The sequence below is a fragment of the Salmo salar genome, chromosome 12, assembly GCF_965601325.2.
Source record: "Salmo salar chromosome 12, fSalSal1, whole genome shotgun sequence".
Lineage (NCBI taxonomy): Eukaryota > Metazoa > Chordata > Actinopteri > Salmoniformes > Salmonidae > Salmo > Salmo salar.
In genome coordinates this window covers 60130632-60146422 of record NC_138302.1, presented here as the reverse complement: position 1 = coordinate 60146422, position 15791 = coordinate 60130632, and the positions used below count along the sequence as shown (strand labels likewise).

The 15791-nt window shown below is 44.7% G+C and overlaps 1 long non-coding RNA gene across 4 annotated transcripts; it reads right to left on the bottom strand.

Moving 5' to 3' along the window:
- Positions 1–952: 952 nt before the first annotated feature.
- LOC106565353 (uncharacterized) lies at positions 953–15669 on the bottom strand. Of its 4 annotated transcripts, none has more exons than XR_006758033.2 (17): positions 14055–15669; positions 13053–13139; positions 12701–12870; positions 12397–12490; positions 12142–12203; positions 11662–11892; positions 11501–11572; positions 11299–11387; positions 10917–11001; positions 10053–10156; positions 7747–9779; positions 7456–7621; positions 7289–7344; positions 5823–5897; positions 5256–5402; positions 5115–5166; positions 953–1334 (listed from the first exon to the last, which is right to left on the bottom strand). It is a non-coding gene; the product is annotated as an uncharacterized LOC106565353 (long non-coding RNA). The 4 variants fall into 4 exon arrangements; XR_006758035.2 differs by having other exon boundaries at positions 7747–7828; positions 8037–9779; positions 11501–11892; positions 14055–15668; XR_006758031.2 differs by having other exon boundaries at positions 7747–9275; positions 9495–9779; positions 11501–11892; positions 14055–15666.
- Positions 15670–15791: the final 122 nt, after the last annotated feature.

Sequence of the window (15791 nt, the reverse complement as noted above, 5' to 3'; positions counted from 1 at the left end):
CATCCATCATTCCTTCAATTCTGACCAGTTTCCCAGTCCCTGCCGATGAAAAACATCCCCACAGCATGATGCTGCCACCACCACCATGCTTCACTGTGGGGATGGTATTTTCGGGGTGATGAGAGGTGTTGGGTTTGCGCCAGACATAACGTTTTCCTTGATGGCCAAAAAGCTCAATTTTACTCTCATCTGACCAGAGTACCTTCTTCCATGTGTTTGGGGAGTATCCCACATGCCTTTTGGCAAACACTTTGTGTTTGCTTATTTTTTTCCTAATTTTTGGTGGTCTTCCTAAGCTTAGTGGTACCCCTTGCTTAGTGGTGTTGCAGATGCTGGGGCCTTTCAGAACAGGTGTAGATATACTGAGATCATGTGACACTTAGATTGCACACAGGTGGACTTTAATTGTGTGACTTCTGAAAGTAATTGGTTGCACCCGATCTTATATAGGGGCTTCACAGCAAAGGGGGTGAGCACATATGCACGCACCACTTTTGCATTTTTTTATAGAATTTTATAGAATTTCTTTGAAACAATATTTTTTTTTCATTTCACTTCACCAATTTGGACTATTTTGTGTATGTCCATTACACGAAATCCAAATAAAAATCTATTTAAATTACAGGTTCTAATGCAATTTTTTCTGAAAAAACACCAAGGGGGATGAATACTGTTGCAAGGCACTGTACGCCCTACAAACACACACAAATCCACCAGAATGTATAAACAAGGTCTATCAGAAATGTTAAATCACAGACTTGTGGGTCCTTACTGGAGTTGCTTGCAGTCCTGTTGGAAGCGCTGCATGTCCAGGTGGATATTAAGCAGCTCTCTGGTCCAGGCTAAGGTGGGATCCACATCCTCAATTAACACATCTTCTACATCAGCCTCAGTCATGGGGTGGGGGGGGGGGGGGGCAGTAGTGAGGAGTCTGACCCATGAGCCCCTAGGCTGCCTTAGCTAGATTTTTTTTATTTTTATATTGCATGAACAAAAAAATCTCATTCAAAAAAACAAACACACACACTACATGCGTTTTTGGAATATAGTAACCGCTACCTTAGTTTGAGTGTGGGTGGTCATGAATGAGGAGGGGGGCGCAGTCTGGTCTACTGATCCATAATGTGGTGTTGTTGGAAGACTGAGATGGGGGCGCTGGCCGTGCCAGTACGGGACTGATGGGGAGGGAGGCTGCAGCAGGGTGGAGGCTCGCTGTCACTGGGACCTGGGTTGGAGGTGGTAGAGGAGCTGCAGGTGGTAGCAGCTCTTTGACCGGGGAGTATAGCAGAACTCTAGGCCGTCGTGGTTGTCATCTGGAAGCACGCACCGCCACCCTGCACACAGAGAGAGTTACTGTAAGACTCCCAAGGATTGGAGACATAGGGCCAGTTTCCCAGACAAACATTAAGCTTTGCCCTGGAGTAAAAAGTGATTTGGATTGAGATTCTCCATGTATTCGGGAAAACCCTCCCCGTAAGGTTTAGGGACTGATGTTGACATAGTGGCCACCAGTACAGGTGGTTGAGTGTGCGGTCTCCCACTCCCTGCGCCACTGAGTCTGTGTCCGGCTGTGGGTGAGGCCCTCTGCACCAGGGCTGGGCAAACAGGTCACACTCTGGACCTTTACACCGGATCTTCACAGCTAGCTAGCTGGTACCGAGTGGCTAACGCCCTTGTCCAGAAGCATGCAAAAGTTAGCCTCGAGCTAGCCTCGAGCTAGGCCCATCTCCCAGCTAGCAAACGAAGTACACCACCTACAATACCCCTCTTGACAATTGGCCTGGACCCTTTGTCGACACGGAGCCCCGCCAATCCATCACGACTGATCTGCTGACGTAATTCAGCCGATGGGCTCTCAACCGGCCTTGTCTGTACATTATGCCCTGAATCCATCCTACCACGCCCAGAAATCTGCTCCTTTTATTCTCTGTTCCCAAAGCACTAGACGACCAGTTCTTATAGCCTTTAGCCGTACCCTCATCCTACTCTGTTAATGTAGAGGTTAACCTAAGCCCTGCAGCCTCCAGCATCACTCCCATTCCCCAGGCACTCTCATTTGTTGACTTCTGCTACCGTAAAAGCCTTTGGTTTATGCATGTTACCATCAGAAGCCTCCTCCCTAAGTTTGCTTTATTCACTGCTTTAGCACACTCCGCCAACCCTGATGTCCTAGCCGTGTCTGAATCCTGGCTTAGGAAGGCCACCAAAAATTCTGAAATGTCCATCCCCAATTACATTTTCCGTCAAGACAGAACTGATAAAGGGGTCAGAATGACAATCTACTATAAAGATAGCCTGCAGAGTTCTGTCATTATATCCAGGTTTATGCCCAAACAGTTCGAGCTTCTACTTTTAAACATCCATCTCTCCAGAAATAAGCCCCTCACTATTGTCGCTTGTTATAGACCCCCCCCTCAGCTCCCAGCTATGCCCTGGACACCATATGTGAATTGATTGCCCCACATCTATTGTGAGAGTTCGTACTGCTCGGTGACCTAAATTGGTATATGCTTAACACCCCGGCCATCCTACAATCTATGCTAGATGCCCTCAATCTCACACAAATTATCAAGGAACCTACCAGGTACAACCCCAAATCCGTAAACACGGGCACCCTCATAGATATCATCCTGACCGACTTGCCCTCTAAATACACCTCTGCTGTTTTCAACCAGGATCTCAGTGATCTCTGCCTCATTGCCTGCGTCCGTCATGGGTCCACGGTCAAACAACCACGCCTCACCACTGTCAAACGCTCCCTAAAACACTTCTGCGAGCAGGCCTTTCTAAATCGACCAGGCCCGGGTATCCTGGAAGGATATTGACCTCATCCCATCAGTAGAGGATGCCTGGTTGTTCTTTAAAAAGTGGGAATAGTCCCCGCGATATGAACATTTTCAGGGAAGTCAGGAACCAATACACACAGTCAGTTAGGAAAGCAAAGGCTAGCTTTTTCAAACAGAATTTTGCATCCTGCAGCACTAATTCCAAAAAGTTTGGCCGCCTTTCCTTCCATTTCCCTGCTGCCAATGACTGGAACGAATAGCAAAAATCACTGAAGTTGGAGACATATCTCCCTCACATCTTGAATAAGCATGCCCCATTAAAAAAAAATTGAACTAAGAACAGATTAGCCCTTTGTTCACTCCAGACTTGACTGCCCTTGACCAGCACAAAAACAACCTGTGGCGCACTGCACTACCATCGAATAGTCCCCACGATATGCAACTTTTCAGGGAAGTCAGGAACCAATGCACAGTCAGATTGAAAAAGCTAGCCTTTGCATTCCTAACAGAATTTTGCATCCTGCAGCACTAATTCCAAAAAGTTTTTGGACACTGTAAAGTACATGGAGAATAAGAGTACCACTGCACTAAGACTAGGAAACACTGTCACCACTGATAAATCCACGATAATCGAGAATTTCAATAAGCATCCATCTACGGCTGGCCATGCTTTCCACCTGGCTACCACCTGCACTCAAGGTCCTAAACGATATAACAACCATCGATAAAAGACAGTACTGCGCAGCCATCATCGACCTGGCCAAGAATTTCGACTCTTGTCAATTACCGTATTCTTATCAGCAGACTCAACAGCCTTGGTTTCTCTAATGACTGCCTCGCCTGGTTCACCAACTACTTCTCAGATAGAGTTCAGTGTGTCAAATCGGAGGGCCTGTTGTCCGGACCTCTGGCAGTCTCTATGGGGTGCCACAGGGTTCAATTCTCAGGCTGACTCTTTTCTATATATATATCAATGATGTCGCTCTTGCTGCAGGTGATTCCCTGATCCATGTCTATGCAGACGACACCATTCTGTATACATCTGGCCCTTCTTTGGACACTGTGTTAACAAATCTCCAAACGAGCTTCAATGCCATACAACTCTCCTTCCGTGGCCTCCAACTGCTCTTAAATGCTAGTAAAACAAAATGCATGCTCTTCAACCGATCACCGCCCGCACCCGCCTAGCATCACTACTCTGGATGGTTCTGACTTAGAATATGTGGACAACTATAAATACCTAGGTGCCCGGGCTAGACTGTAAACTCTTCTTCCAGACTCATATTAAGCATCTCCAATCCAAAATTTTATCTAGAATCGGCTTCCTATTTCGCAACAAAGCCTCCTTCACTCATGCTGCCAAACATACCCTCGTAAAACTGACTATCCTACCGATCCTTGACTTTGGCCATGTCATTTACAAAATAGCCTCCAACACTCTACTCATCAAATTGGATGCTGTCGATCACAGTGCCATCCGTTTTGTCACCAAAGCCCCATATACTACCCACCACTGCGACCGGTTTGCTCTCGTTGGCTGGTACTCGCTACATATTCGTCGCCAAACCCACTGGCTCCAGGTCATCTATAAGTCTTTGCTAGGTAAAGCTCCGCCTTATCTCAACTCAATGGTCACCAGAGCAACACCCACCTGTAGCACACGCTCCAGCAGGTAGAATTCACTGGTCATCCCCAAAGCCAACACCTACTTTGGCCGCCTTTCCTTCCAGTTACATTACATTTACATTTAAGTCATTTAGCAGACGCTCTTATCCAGAGCGACTTACAAATTGGTGGATTCACCAATTTGTAAGTCACTTTAGAATAGTGCATCTAAATCTTTTAGGGGGGGGGGGGGGCGAATTTCAAAAATCACTGAAGCTTGAGACATATCTCCCTCACTAACTTTAAGCGTCAGCTGTCAAATCAGGTTGCCGATCGCTGCAGCTGTACACAACCCATCTGTAAATAGCCCATCCAACCAACTACCTACCTCATCCCCAAATTTGTTTTTCCCTTCTCTTTTGCACACCAGTATTTCTACTTGCACATCCTCATCTGCACATATATCACTCCAGTGTTAATTGCTAAATTGTAATTACTTCGCCACTATTGGCCTATTTATTGCCTAACCTCCTTACTTCATTTTGCACACACTGTATACAGATATTTCTATTTTTATTGACTTAATGTTTGTTTATCCCATGTGTAACTGTGTTGTTTTTGGTCGCACTGCTTTGCTTCATCTTGGCCAGGTCGCAGTTGTAAATGAGATCTTGTTCTCAACTGGCCTATCTGGTTAAATAATGTATTTATTATTTTTTAAACCTCACTGCTGTCTGTTTCCACTGCAGCACCACCCCTGGAGACACCGCAAACTCTGTAGAGCACAAAAAAGACAGGCTTGATACAGTTCAACACAGACAAGACACACTAGAATAATAAAACACAGCATCTGCTCACACACACCTGCTCCTGGCTGTGCAGTGCTATGTTGGTGCAGAAGCTGCCCATGTGAGCGGCGTGGGCTTCCCCTTCCCTCAGAAGCTGGTCTCTATAGAACTGGGCAGCCTCTCCTGCTTCTGGTGCTGCTCCGCAACCCACAGCCTCCAGCACCTGGAACAGAATACACCAGGGGATCTTCCGTCTCATTCAGTGTGTCTGAGGAATATACACTATTCTATATGTTTCCACTCTATTAACCAGGGGACATCTCATTCATTATGTCTATCGAGTCCCTTTCATATCCTTATTCCAGCTGTGGCCTGGATATCATCAATGAGGAAAATAGGTCTCTGACTTTACACCCATTAGCCTGGTCACAGAGCCGATTGTGCGGTCTTGCTAACTCCTATGGTCCATTGGAAAGACAGCACAAACCGATCTGGACCCAGGCTGTACATTAACAGGGTCAGCAGTGGTAATCGTGCATGAGAGACTTCCTCCACTACAGACAAACAGAGACAGGGATAATATTTCATGTGTTTTAGTTAGACTGAAGGCCAGCTGCCAGTGAAGTATGTGTCCAGGTGTTACCTTGGCCTGCAGACTGAGGGACCAGTGCCAGAGGGCCAGTTCTGTCTGCTCAGCCTCTCTCCTTCTGTGCTGCAGCTGTGAAGGCCAGGGAAGAAAAACACTGAGTTACATAACAGCCAGGAGTTCACCCCGACAATCAGAAGCTCACAGATGGATCATAGAAAGAGGAGATAATTAAAGCCAAGAAACATCCGAAAATACTATTTTTCAATTAAATCCTTGTATTTTAAAGTAACTTGAACACAATTTCTCGCCACAAGTCTTGGTACGTTGACTTTTAATATTTGAAACAACCATGTTAAAACAGCAATAAGCTCACCACAATGTTCCAGCATGCAAAAAATAAGAGCTGGCACGTATTGTTTAAAACCACATTTTATTTGTCACATGCACCGAATACAACAGGTGTAGACCTTACAGTGAAATGCTTACTAACAAGCCCTTAACCAACGATGCAGTTAAGAAAATACCTAAAATATTGAATATTAAGAAAGTATTAAGAGATAAGAAAAACAAATAATTAAGAGCAGCAGTGGATAACAACAGCAGGGCTATATACAGGGGGTACCGATACAGAGTCAACTGGTGTCGAGGTAATTAACATAAATATGCACATGCAGGTAGGGTTGTTAAAGTGGCTATGCATAGATAATAACAGAGAGTAGTAGCAGCGCGGGGGGATGCAAATAGTGTAAGTAGCCATTTGATTAGCTGTTCAGGAGTCTTATGGCTTGAAGGTAGCTGTTTAGAAGCCTTTTGGACCTAGACTTGGCGCTTCGGTACCGCTTGCCGTGCGGTAGCAGAGAGAACAGTCTATAACTAGGGTGGCTGGAGTCTTTGACACCGCCTGGTATAGAGGTCCTGGATGGCAGGAAGCTTGGTCCCGGTGATGTACCGGGCCGTACGCACTACCCTCTGTAGTGCCTTGCGGTCAGAGGCCGAGCAGTTGCCATACCAGGCAGTGATGCAACCCGTCAGGATGCTCTCGATGGTGCAGCTGTAGAACCTTTTGAGGATCTCAGGACCCATGCCAAATCTTTTCAGTCTCCTGAGGGGAATCAGTTTTGTCATGCCCTCTTCACGACTGTCTTGGTGTGCTTGGACCATGTTAGTTTGTTGATGATGATGTGGACGCCAAGGAACTTGAAGCTCTCAACCTGTTCCACTACAGCCCTGTCGATGAGAATGGGGGCGTGCTCAGTCCTCCATTTCCTGTAGTCCACAATCATCTCCTTTGTCTTGATCACGTTGAGGGAGAGGTTGTTGTCCTTGCACCACATGGTCAGGTCTCTGACCTCCCCCTATAGGCTGTCTCATCGTTGTCAGTGATCAGGCCTACCACTGTTGTGTCATCGGCAAACTTAATGGTGTTGGAGTTGTGCCTGGCCGTGCAGTCATGAGTGAACAGGGAGTACAGGAGGGGCCCCCGTGTTGAGGATCAGCGTGGCGGATGTGTTGTTACCTACCCTTACCACCTGGAGGCAGCCCGTCTCAACATCGAGTGTCCCGTTTCTCGCATCACCTAAATAAGGACCACATAAAGAACACAATATTAAAACACAGACTAACATAGGATCAGAATGTATCAAACACAACAGACTCGAACACAGGACCGAACGCAGTATCCATCTACCTTATAGCTCTGCTGATGCTCTGCTGATGCTGCAGGTACATAGTCCACAATCTGAACATACTGCAAAGAAGAGAGTGGTGGCTTTTGGTTTTCTCCATGCCTGTACTCTCCTCCACAACCGCTCTGCTTCGCTCCCGCCAACTCCTGAAAGTCCCCTGCTGTTTCACTGAGACATACAAAATGGTGGCAGTAGGCTTCACATTTCAGTGGAGGCTTCATTCAATGTGCCAGGAGACTGATCTAACAGAAAATAGCATCGAATAATGAGTCTTCATCTTAGTATCTCTTTACCTTTATCCATGTGACTCGGAGCCCTGCTCACTGTCGGTGACATTTTGACACGGGATGTGGCTTTCCTCCATGCCAACAGCACCTATAGGAAAATAAATGACATTTGTTGGTGAGTATTTCACACTGACTTGAGCAGTAGTTGCAGCCAGAATCAGCCGTGGTAACAGTACTGATAACATACGAAGCAGTAGAAATAAATTAGAAGCCAAGTCATTGAGCTTCTATAAAACGTTCAATGAAGCCTTAGACTTTATCATAGGTAATAGATAGAGCTGCTCTAACACCTTAACCTGAACAGTGCCGGTAGTGGTTCTCTGCCCTCTTCTCACTGCTCCTGGCTGCTGCCAACGGGGCTGCAGTCTCCTTCCACACACGCAGAACCCTCCCGGGAAGACGTAATACAAGTGTCTGTCAGTAAGATGACCAAAATTAACAAGTAAGAGACGGCGGATAAAGAGATTGAGACGGTGGATCCATTTGGGTTGATCCAGGAGGAAGTCATGATGATGCAGGCTGTAGCGCTCCTCTACAAGCTCATCGACCTGTTGTGTCTGGAGGTGATGCCACCACAGGGGATCATAGGCAGAGAGAGACAGCACGTCCCCTCGGACAAACAAAGCAGGGTGGAGTCTATTCTGCGAGGAGCATCAATCAGGTCAGACGGAACATGATGACCAAATGAATGAACAATAGAAATGTTAACTAACAACATTCAGAACAGTTAACATATTAATAGGGACGGGCAAGTTTGAGGGGTGCATACACACATCCATACCAACACATGCAGTCAGAGCCGGCCCTAGCCTTTTGGCGGGGCCCCACCTCGCGAGCAAAACATTTTAGCACCCCCCCCTCTTGAAAGCAGTGCGATTTTTGTTGTTGTTTAAGTTTTAAAGTTAATTTCTTGCAATGCTACATATTTTGACATGGGGCAGAGAGAAATGTTAGCAGCTTTTAATATGATACATGAGTGAGTGACTCCCAAAATCAAAATGGGGGGCCCCCTGGTTGGTAATTCAACCATGATAAATACAAGTTTAAATAGCGCGGCGCTAGGCTAACTTATCAATCTAATACATTTTAGTTGACCTGGGCCAATTGAGTGACTGTCAGTGACAGAAGATAAACTGATGATGCACAACCAAATTTTGAAGCTGCACCTTATGTATTCTACTATTCTAACTGTCAAACGTTCAGATCCAGAGTTCCTAAAGAAATATAAATATATAGCCCATCCGTGATGTATATGATGTGAGCTCTGTTGTGCCTTCCAGGCCTGTAAAGGTGTGTTTGAGAAGTCTGACTCATGCCATGAAGACAATCTGACCCAGCCTGCTGTTCTTCTCTCCTCTTTGCTGGACACAATGACGTCAAAGAATGTAGGATTACTCTGGAGAAACCAAACAGAGCAAGGCTAATGGTAAACTATACTGTATATGGTAAAATGCTGTACCTCACTCCAGCCACTCAGGGCGCGTCGCACACAACACACTTCCCCATGTCGACCTGCCTGCGCCTCTCGGTTTCCCCTTAAGAGATACATAAAAACCAAACACGCATGAAGGATTAACCAAAATCTCAAAAGGGTCTAATCAAATCCTGTTAAGAACACACACCCGTCTACGTCTTTCTGAACCAGTTGGTCCACAACAGTCAGCGTGAGTAGCAGGTCATTAACGTGCATTATAACCTCAAGAAAAATATCATCCTGATCCTCACTGATAATTTTACAGTCAGTCGTACAGTACCTGTCCCGGATCATGGTGAAGTCGTCCTTCCACTGGCTCAGTGTGTTGTGGACTACAGTATGGTGGTCCAGTATGTCAGAGGCTCTCCGTTTCCCCTTCCTCGCCCTCCACTACCAGTGGTGCCAGGCTCTACTCAAACACAACCTCTCTTCATGCAGCAAGGCCCAAAGGGTAGGACAGCACGGGCTCTGTCTGGGTGTATGGCTGTACCATGATGGTGTGTGTGTGTGTGTTGGGACAGCTGTTTTATCATCCTCTCAGCCAGCCTCTGCTCCTTTCTCTCCTCTGAATGTCCCCACCAGGTGTAAAAGGCTCAGTTAGAGTGTGTCACACATTAAGACAAACGTCATCATCACCACCACAAGGCTAGCTATATGTAGTTCATAAATGTAGCCCTGGGCCCTTTTAAAAAAAAATATATAATAGTAGTGGTGCTGATCTAGGATCAGTTTTGCTTTTCAGACCATAATTAATAAGATCACATGGACTGGGTGGACCTGATCCTAGATCAGCACTAGTTCAGAAACAGGATGTGATTATGGGGTTGTGTCGTCTCACCTCTCCCTGTGCCTTTTCCTCTGGCAGGTAAACTCAACCCAGGAGTTCAGACACTGTGGAAAGATGTGGTTCGCAAACCAGGCCTCAGGACGACGCTCCAGACCCTACAACCACACACAGTAATGTACAGGTAACTGCCAAAATAACAGAAACACTTGAGTAATAAAGTGTATTGAAAGCAGGTGCTTCTACACAGGTGTGGTTATAAGTTGATTAAGCAATTAACATCCCATCATGCTTAGGGTCATGTACAAAAATGCTTGGCAGGCCATTATTTTAGCTAGCATGGCTATACATCCATAGCATGACAATGCCCCCATTCATAGGGCACAAGTGGTCACTGAATGCTTTGACGATCATGAAAATGATGTAAACCGTATACCATGGACATCTCAGTCACCAGATCACAACCCAGTTGAACACTTTTGGGAGATTCAGAGCGGCGCTTGAGACAGCGTTTTCCCTCCACCATCAACAAAGTACGAAATTATAGAATTTTGCGTGGAAGAGTGATGTCGTATCCCTCCAATAGAGTTCCAGACACTTGCAGAATATACACCAACTGAAGGTGCATTGAAGCCGTTCTGGCTCGTGGTGGAGTCAATGCCCTATTGAGACACTTTATGTTGGTTTTATCTTTATTTTGACAGTTACACGTAGGTGTGTGTGTACCTGCATGTGTCAGTGCTCAACAAGCTGCTCTCTCCAGTGATTCAAGCAGTAGCTCTGTAATGACGTGCGGTCCAGAGAAACTATTTTCAGAATTACCCTTCTACTAACACGCAATACACTAGTTGTCTGGGAAGTAAAAAAAATATGTGTATGGACAGCATCGCTGAAATTTGCCAAAAGGAGCCTGCCAACCTGTAGTGGGTGTGTGTAATCTGTGTCTGAAGTACCCCATCTTCAGCTTCCTCCAGACGTTGCTGCCAGAGTATCCAATACCTGCCTGGAAGATACGGAGAAAACACATAACATAGCAGATGTGGTACTAACTCCGGAACAATTCAAATAACTATTATTTCCTGGGAGGGAATTCATGTGTAATGATGAATGGTATGTACAAGACGCATAACATAGAACACAAAAACATGTAGAATACAGTATAAAGGATTAGAAGCGATCTATGCTATCACAGGGTATATACACAGATGTATACAAATAAAACCTTCAAGTTGTACTGACACTAATGCAGGGTGAATATACTAACATGGATATTATAGTACTGTAGCAGCATAACTCTTACAGTGCGATGATGACGCTGGACAGCGATGTTCTTGTTGAGTCGATGAGTCCCTGAGCGATACTAAGGGCCAGACTTCTCAGGCCAGCGTGCTGCAGACAGAACAAATTACAGACAGAAAGTTAAGGAATACTCTGTGCTACAGCAACTTGTCTATGGACCGAGTATTGCAGAAATAATTCAGAAGTGCTTTGCTCCATCTCACCAATAGATGGCGGTGTTGGTGTTAACTTGCTGCTGCCTGATCTCTCTGACTCCTGCATGCACAGCTCCACATCTGCACATAAGCTCAGGAAATTCACTTAATCTTCTTGCAATATGTTCCGAAGTATGATGTTGAGGTGAATGAGGGCACATGAAGTTTACCATAAGGTGAGGATTGCTAATGTTGTTCTTGCAATAGTGTGTGACTTCACATCGGTCAGTGTGTGTGTGTAGTAGGATAGTGTCTTCAGCGCTCCAGTGGCCTGCGCTGTATGCTGCATTGTGCCAGATGGTCAACACCCTGCTCTCTGTCCACCTCTCTCTGTAGTCCACATCTCCACACATACCAATACCTCAGGACCAAGCAGAGTTGCCAGGCTCGCACAGCAACAGCTGAAACACAGGAGTTAGACCAATGCACGAGGGTTAACAACAACAGAAAGCAATGGTAATGTGAATGTGAAGTTCTAGAGGACAACAGGCAGGGTCTGTAGTATGTTGGAGACAACCCAAGTTTGGCTACAATTGTCAATATAGGTTTCTGATATCCTAAATTGGGAGTATATTATCCTGCACCATGAATGCCATCCAGTGATTGTAATAAGAGGTACAGTAGTACACATGATTAACAGAAGATGGCACCTTGTGGTTTCCTCTTAGCTTGGCGGAGGTGAACGTAGCTTATCCAGGCATGAACGTAGTGCCTATGACAGAATAACAACATGCATAAATCATACAATGCTGCGAATGGACATTCATTGCAAATTGTCATTCACATTCAAGGTAGTGAATGGACCTTCCTCTCCATTGTGTTTTTAGAGGGGTGATGAGGATGTGAGGAATCAAGGAAAGATTCATTGAAAAAGAGCCATAGAAATATTGATGTGATCAACTCACCTTACTATGTAGTCAGATGCCCAGTGCTTGGTCCTCCATATCACATGCATCATATCTCCTCCGCATCCCAGTCTGCCACATAGTCCACACCCAACTGTATTGGGGGAAACACATCAGCAGTAACACAGGCTGCCCCCTCCCCTTTCACTCACAAATTATTATATTGTCAAACACATATAATCACTCACGCAATGACTGTATGTAGGAAGCTCACTAACCTCCCAGAGGCAGTGTGTTGTTCCTAATTCAAAGTCATTTCAAATAAAATGAACAAAAATAGCATTTATGAGTTGTAATGTCTCACCGTAGAGCTGTGAGTTTCTGGAACTGAAGAGCAGATTCTTGCATCCTGTGTTTCGTTCTCATGTACACTTCCCAGCTATCCCAAGCCACACGCAGACACCGCCTCTCAGCTGGCATACAGGAGTAACTCTTGTTACTGCTGTGACACAACATGCCCTGCCAGCCTTACTGCTGGGGTCCATCATTTTCAGAAGAGAAACATTGATCCGGATTAATACCAAAACCACAATCATGCCAGTCCATACCAAAACATGTATCATTTCCACAAACAGACTTTCTCCGTAAGTACTGATGGGTGTGTATGGTCACCCCACAGCTGAGCAGCAGGTAGAGGGGTAGAGCCAGACACTGACCTGTAATGGCACTCTGCCCTCACGGTGAGCCTCAACTCCCTCCTAGCTGTCCACTCATCCTTCCAGCCCCACTCTGCGATGTGAGACCTACAGATTGGACAAGGTAACAGTCTTCCAGTTAGCGAACTCAGGCTACACACAGTGGATATATTAACAGCATAGTATCAAGAGCTTACAAATGTTATTTCCCCACCATTTGGAATTGACATTGTCATGCATTATAAATTCAAGCAGTGATGTAATCTGTCTGTAATCTATAGGCTATTCCTGAGAAAATGCACCTGGCTTTGTAAGGATGAACCCATTCAAATGTATTCTGTGTCCATAGTTTGAGGAACTCTGTGCACGGTGCATGGAAGAAAGACCGATTTCAGGGATGGCCAACTCCAGTCACTAAACATGCAGTACCTAAAAACCAGTGGTTCCCAACGTTTTTTGGTTACTGTACCACCAACTGAAGTTTGCTCTGGTCAGGGGGTACCCCTGAAATACGTCCTCGTGTACATTTTACCAGTAGGCTTATGGTCTCATGAGTCTTCTCAAGTACCCCATGTGGATAGGTCAAGTACCCCCAGGGGTACTTGTATTTGTGGTTAGTGCCATTTCGAATCCTTGGGACGTCCTAGCCCTTGATCGTGACTCTTAGTTCCATTACGTAACACATAAGTCATTGGACTCTTATATTTTTTATTTTAAGGATTATTTCACGCTGATGAAATATAAGGGCCATATGTTTCGAAAGCCGTATCGCAAGCGATGATTGACGTTTCTAAAAAAAAAAAAAAAAAAAAAAAACGCGTCGGGATTGTAGCTTGTTCAGGTGAGGTAGATTTGGGCGAAGCTAATTAGCCGGAAACTGTAGGTCCAAGGCAGAACATCGCCTACAGTTTTTGAGAGCTACACCTACCCTAACCATTTTAAGATGTCAACTTCAAATGGGGTAGGGACGTCCCAGGGATTCCAGATAGAAAATGCCATTTATTTGAAGGGGGTACTTCTCACCTTATTCTCGGCTCCTTGTCTTCCACCTTGGTTCCAGGTGTATCCGACTTTATAACTGGATATAGCATTGCGTGGAGTTCCTTTTGTACCAGATATGTTTGGTTTTTGGGTTCCTCGACCTCTGGAAGTCATTGCCACAACAGTTGCCTAGCTAACTACCTGAGAACACTAACTTTACTCACTAGCTCGTACTACTTACTGGCTGTCAATCAGATTACTAACTTCTTCAACTAAACAGAATTCACCCTTTCATTATCTTCATGTGAATAACGTAGCTACCGTTACATTTTCTTAATTCCCTAACTAGTTTCACGTCTATAGCTAGGTTTCCAACCAATTTGGGGCAGATTTTCATGCGAATAACCTCAAATCTACCTAAAACAATATGCATTTTCCCACCAGAGATGTTTTCATCAAACCAAAGTTTTTGGGAAATAGACAAGATTACATGTTTCTCCGCCCTAACAATGGGAGTCGTTGTTCACAAAGTGGCACGGCTGGCTGTCTAGTTCCCGCCTATTTTTTGGGATTGGTGGATACATCTATTTATTGTAATTAGTTTGTAATATTCGATGAGGGTTGTTAATTTCAACCGCCTGTATTCAATGACGAGAGATTATATACTACAGCCACATTACATGAATACGATGCTAAACCATCTCGAGACAACTCGAATATAAAGTGTTTTTTTTCTCAAAGTTGCTGGGATGTCACGTGTCCAACTTATATCAGTATACTCGTAACAACTTAAGCATTACGAAACTTCTATTCGATCAAATAAACCTCATGTAGAAAATAAGCCATTACATTTTCGTTGAACAAATTCGACACTCTCGCGGTTTTATTTTCGCTGACATTTTTAGGGCTGAGTAAACCCTCTCGTTTAGCCCTTTCCCCTGTGATTTGTCGCCACATATGGTTTGTTTACATTTCCTCGGTTGTGGTTAGGGGTAGGCCTACATCTCCATCCAGTGGTCGCGTCGGGGAAAACAGCTGTTGACAACAGAAGCATTAGCTAACCCTAACTCTTTTCATAACCTTAACCTCATAACCTGCTACATTAATTCACATATCCTGCTGCGTTAGTTCTCGTAACCTGCCACGTTAATTATCCTAGCCTGCGACGTTAATTATCCTGACTGCTATGTAAACAAACCATCTGTGCCCAAAGTCATCAGTATCACCACACCTGTTAAATTAGCTATCTTTGTGCGATTAATATAATTTATTTTTAACAAATTGTTTGATGCCTCTGTCATACCCAGTGAAATTAATAAACATGCGGATCTTTATGGTGGAACCAATGACGGTAAAGTTACCACCACTCACAGTGACCGCGTGTTGTTTTGCAAACGTTACTGTAGCAACCCTCTGTACAAATACTGAACTGATGAGCGTGATGTAAAGCACATCGAACTTTACCCTAAAATGACAGGGTGTGGTATCATTTACAAAGAAAGAAAAAAGGTGGATGTGTTGAGTGCCATTTGGTTGGCCTATATGTCAAATTATTAATTAAGGAAAGGGCTAGTTTGTTTAAAAAAGTACATTGAAAGTATGACAATTATCGATCAGTTTGGGCTTTCATCGATCCGCTTTGTAATATCAACAATTAGCTGGCCATACATAATGCCTGATATAAAAATACTCACTCGTAAAATACAAGCAGTCGTTGAAATTTCATCTAAATTCATATATATTAATTTCGTAGTCAAAAGAGACTATGTCAAAGACAAT